The sequence below is a fragment of the Enoplosus armatus genome, chromosome 24 (genome assembly GCF_043641665.1).
Source record: "Enoplosus armatus isolate fEnoArm2 chromosome 24, fEnoArm2.hap1, whole genome shotgun sequence".
NCBI lineage: Eukaryota > Metazoa > Chordata > Actinopteri > Centrarchiformes > Enoplosidae > Enoplosus > Enoplosus armatus.
In genome coordinates, this window is record NC_092203.1 from 9,519,036 (window position 1) to 9,524,921 (window position 5,886).

Here is a 5,886-nt window from a genome sequence, read left to right on the forward strand (position 1 = left end):
TTAGACAATGGAACACATATAAAAACATGTGAGAGATTAAACTGGGACCTCGACAGATGATAAACTCACTGACTGAGTTCTTGTTTCTCTGCGTGTTTCGTATTATTGATCGTTTTATAAGTAAATATAATGATTATTTAGAAAGGTGAAAGTGCACCTTTATTTTACCTGTTGCTATTATTATAATTATTGTTGTTGTTGGTACTTTTTACCTTGTTTTATATGAATTGGGACCGGCTGCAAGAGTTCACACAGCCATTGAAACCTTAGAAGTTTTTGAGATGGCCTTGAAAGCTATTGAATTTTATATACATTGAAATTTGCTCCCAAAATCTCTCTGTCCAAGAATCAACAAGTCAAATTCTGAGGGAAACGGTTTGGTGTCATTTGTTAACACAAGACCATAAAAGTCTATAAAGGTCGTTGAGTTTCATCTTTAAAATGGCAAAATCTGAAATAATAGATATTGTTTCATTATATAACTGGACACACATTTGAAAGTACATTGCGGACTTGAAGTAATTCCTGTTGAGGAGGTAAAAAAGTGACAGTAATGGACTACTGTATGTTTTACAACAGTCCCCCCAGCTGTTCGCTCACTCAGCCTCGGGGGCTGCCGTGCTGTGAGGACCGGGCCGAGGTTGATGGGGCATGATGGGTCGCGGCGTGCAGCCAGAGGTCACCAGAAGCCATTACTGAGGGCAGGAAGTGGAATTATGCCCAGTGGCTCGGCAGCGGTCAGCGGGGGTCACGCATGCCTCGGTTGCTGCCCAGTGAGCCCTGTCAACTGGTGGTGCTGGTGGTTGTGATGAATCAGGATTGTGTGTGTGTGTGTGTGTGTTTTTTCGCTGTGTGTCAGTGTTTATTAAGGGGAAATGCACATTAACGAGTGTGTCACCTCGGGGATTTAAAAGCTTTCCTCTTTTTTGGTGGAATTGAGTGTTTCAGTTGAGAGAGCGGCACTTTTTCAGCCCGTGAGTGACACTCGGGGAGAAACTGGTGACTGCTCTTCATATGGAGGCTGGCAGCAGGCGGTGCTTTCCCTTCTCAGAGCTGCTGTGTCGCACCGTCGGAGTACAACTCCTCCTCGCCGCTGTGTGAGATTCTGATGGAGGGGATCTGCGAAGGGTGGGGGCGAAAGCAGAGTTTCCTTTTTCTAAGAGCTCAGCAGATTTTAGAGGTCACGCAAGGTAGTTCTCAGAGCAGAAACCCTGCACACACACACACACACACACACACACACACACACACGCTTTCTTTTCTCACAGCCACACTCATTTTCACTCCCAAACACACACACACACACACAAACTGTCACTTTCACACAAAAAAGGAGAAGCGATGCGCGAGGGGAGGTGAGAGACCGGGGGTCAGAGATGGGGGAGATGATGAGGAGGAGGAGGAGGAGGAGGGGGAGGGAGGGAGGGAGAGAAAAGAGGAGTAAAAAGCGCTGAACAGATGAGAGGAAGATGTGTAATGATTAGCTACCGAGCCGGCCGGTATCAGGAGGCAGTTTGGGGCTTTATGGTTGCCTTCATGCTCCGTCAGCTTAGCCCCTCTGAACGACAGGACAGACCACTTCCTAGCCTGTGGCTCTGTGACCTGATGAGGACAAACTCACACACAAACCATGCACACACTTAAAACATGATATGTATCAGTAAATCATTGCCAAATGACACCTTCGGGGAATCACCATGAACTAACAAGACCAAGGCTTGTGAATTTAGTGCCATTATTTCTCCAACTTAAAGGATCATTCTGGTTTGTTACAACTTGGGTTTTATTTTTATAGATTAGCCGTCATTTCTATGAGTTATCATAACATGGTACTCACCAACGTCATTGATATCCATTGCCACATCTATAGAGTGAAAGGTTTTTGGATTCTGCTTTACTGAGAACATCTTGAAAAGGATGTTGTCCCTCCAAATCTGACCTGCGGATCATGTCGGTGATGGTCTCGTCTGTTTTCAGCGGTTAAATTAATACCATAAAATGAATGACTGCTACAGGTAGCACCTTTTAAAACACAAGTGCACACACATACAAACCTGTGCACACAGTTTGTCACACTCTCGGTGTTGACACCCAAAATACACAAACGGTAGCAGATTGGCCGGAGACTGACGTGCACTTCTTCCTGATCAGTAAAGCTGATGGATTCAGGCAGGTCTCTCCCTAGTGGCTGTTTTGAGAGGTTCGGCTCAGCAGTATTAGCTGACTGGCTGCTATTCAGAGGTCAAAGGTCGCCCTGTCTGTCTGTGCTCTCCTCAGCAATCTCCCTTTCCTCGCCGTGCATCCCTTCTTCATATTAAATCACACTTGACACACCTGGAGCTCTGAAGCGCCCTCATCCATATTTTATCGCCGTGCCGTTTTTTAATACTGCAGCACTTTTTAGGGTGGTAAACTGATATATTTATTAACTGACCCACGCCGTAGCTGCATACGGGAGTGGGGGGCGGGGGGGGCGGAGGAATGATCGGGTTTGTTCGGGAAATAAAATGAAAAGGAGCTGTGACAAGTTTATGAAGTAAGCACAATGGCCCTTCATTACTCTCCCAAAACCCCCTCCGGCATTTTCCGACGCCAGGTTGCACAGCTCTGCGACTGGCGGCGCAGAGGCACTCGGCGGGATAAAGTGAACGGATTGTCAGGGAGAATCTTCCTTGTGCTATAACTTAGCCCTTAAAGGCCTATTATTCCAGAGGAGGCCCGCTGCCAAAACCAGTTTACTGTCATAACTCAGGGAAGGAGGCCCTTTTCTTTCAGGTGGCAGGGGGAAAATGTTTATGGAGGAGGTAAATAATTCAATCGGGTGCTTTATCGCGCCGGGGCCTCACTGTCATTCACCCATTCTTCGGCTTTTTTTGGTTTCTTCTCCATACGCCGTCCCCAAACAGCGAGAGAGGATGAGTACAGTTTGCCCTTTTTTAACCACAATTTAGCAGAATGGAGCCCTTTAAGCATACGTGGAGAGGCAGGGTTAAGTGGGGAAAAAACAGGAAAAATACCCACTTGTGTGGTGTGTATTCGGCGTGTGAGGTTACACACTTGTCACCTGCTCACACATTCTCACCCAAACAAAGTACTTTCAAAATTTTGTATGAATCGTATCAACATTGCTGCTCATGTTAACTTCCACACATTTTACGTTCTCAGCAGCCTGTAAATGCAAAGTTAAAGCTTGACTGACCTGCATGACTAAAAGTAGAGATGTATCTGAATTTTATGATCCAGAAAGGTCTAGTGGATCGGTTAATCAGCCACTAAATGGCCATTTTTTTAACCAAGCTTTCCTTCGTCCCCCTCCTGAGCTTCATTTCCTCCCTCGTTTCCTGTATTTGTCTCTGCTCTCTCATTCTCCCCACGACTGCCCTTTACTATCCCTCCTCTCTGTCCCCACCACATACTTCCCTTTCATTCTGTCTGTCTCTGTGGGGAAATACAACCAAATTAAAAATCCATAATCGTTCATTAAAGGCAGTTTCACGCGCTCTGAAGTATGCCACTTAACAAACCAGCCCTTCTGAGAGAGACCTCAGAAAACCTTAAAAGTTGTTTGAATCTTTTCTCTTTTCTTCTGTTTGTTGTTTATTTGATTCCTGCAGTAATTATTTCATCTGTAATTAGTTTTCTTGCTTATAGTCAAACTTTCAACAGCGAGACCTTGTTCCATGAGGGGTGGTTTCATCCTACACACTCAATAATTCATCTTTTTATGGCACTAATGGTAACCTATGCCACGCCACACTACATGTGGCGGTTTTGTTTCTGATCTTTGTTGAAACAAATATTTATTTCAAATATATACCAGAAAGTTCAGTACATAACTGGCAGCAGTTTACAGTACTGTTTGACCCCAGAGTTACCCCCCCCCCATCTCACCAGGGGACTCCCCCAGGAGGAGCTGGAGGAGGTAGCTAGTGAGTTTGGTGTCTGGGCTACTTGGCTATTATCTGCTAACACCAGGACCAGGATCTCAGGATCTGGGCTTGGAGAAAAATGGATGAATGAATAGAATCTAGAGCAAACAACACTACTCAGGTACAAGATGTATGAAGGCTTTATCCAGTCAGACGGGCGGGCTGAGTTATAGTGAGTGTGTGTTGTCTGCATCACTTTGCTGCTATGAATGACTTACTGCCCACACCAGGTGTGTCATCCTCCACGTAAGGTGTGTGTGTGTGTGTGAGGCGTTGCGTGCATTGGGAGGCTGAGAGAGAAAGTGAGGACCGGCAGCTACCCCCCCTCCCTCCGACAGCTCCCATTAACTGCCCTATAAATTCTGCCCGTCGTCTGTTCAAACAGGGCTCTGGCCCACATCTGTACTTTGGCCTCTCACGATCACAATGAAGACGGTGTCTGCTTTTCTAGGCTCTTGTGTTTTTCTCACCATCAGGAACCTCCCATCGGTTACTACTCTCTTACTGACCCGCTCTTACTCCCCCCTCCCACGCTCAGGGTGTAGGTTTCCCATGCTAACGATATTTCACATGAGGAGAGTATGTAGAAGAATGGTGTTAAATGAAGCTTGCAGTAGGTCTGGAAGTCCTTATTTTTTTGTAAATCATTCTGTAACTTCAATCCTGCAGTAGACCGCGTCAGTCATCCTCCACTCAGCCTCTCCCGATCGAGCTAAGCATAATGGTTGTGACGTTTCTGCGGCGGTTTTCCGTCAAGTCATTAAACTGCTCGTCATCGTGCCAACAGAACGTGAGTTTGGAGGAAGATCCAGAAGAGACATGGGTTGCCAGATTGTCATGCTTTTGATTTTTCCTAAAGGATTTCTGGACACTGTATGGATTGAGTTCAATTTAACCCCAAATTGGTCCATTGGTGTGCAGTTTGAGGGGGGGTCACAACATTAATTAATTAATTAATTAATTAATTACCTCACTGATCGGAAACTAGTTTGCAATACAAGCGAGCAGTTCTTCTTGCCTCCAACTCCGTCACTGTACACGTTAAATGACGGCGCTGGTGTGAACAGAATAAAATGCACCTTAGTTTTTGAGTTGATTGTAGTTCAGTTTCCTTTTTCTGTCAGACTCATAATTAAGCATCTTATCCTTTTTCTCTCGCTAGTCTTTGCTTTGAATTGAACTCCAGAGCTCGCGGCCATCTCTCCGCCTCTCAATTCAGTTAAAACGATTTCATCGAAACAAACACTACATTACTCTCCATCTTGCTATTTCTTCTTTTCTAAACGCTCCTCAGTCACCTCATCCCTCTGCCACATGTCCTTCTGTAGTCTTCTCCCAGTCCTCAACAGGAACCAGACCTGAAGGTGACACACTTGTTTAAAATTCCCCGCTAACGGAGTGTCTGCAGGGGACCGCCAGGACCGAAAGGGAGTCGTGATGAATCTTTTGCCCTTTTTTTTTTGCCGCCATCCTAATCAGCAGGCATTGATTAATTGGATTAACCTGAAATGATCTTAATCACTGATCAATTTCCATTAGACATCCTTAAATACGTCTTAATGGGACTGGAGGAGTGTGCAGGGTTGTGTTTATATATGTCAGCATGCACAATATGTGATGTGTGATTGTGGAGCGGCCTCATACGAACTGTAAATACGTTTTATTTCATTTCAGCAAATCTGTAACCCCTTCGACTTCCACACATTAATCACACCTGTGGGTGCAAGGTCACCCTCTCCACTCATATTTATGCTGCACACCCACCCACACACTCTTTCCACTGACGGGAGAGGAAACTGCAGAGTGACGATGAATGGCTTCAGGTTCCCCTCCATTCATAAAAGCCTCCTCCGTCGCATGTGAACATCGCGCCGCGTATCTCTTTAAATTGATGCCATGTTGTTTAAAGGGAACTCATCTTCACGAGTCTTATTGTTAAAATGAATTTTGTTTGCAG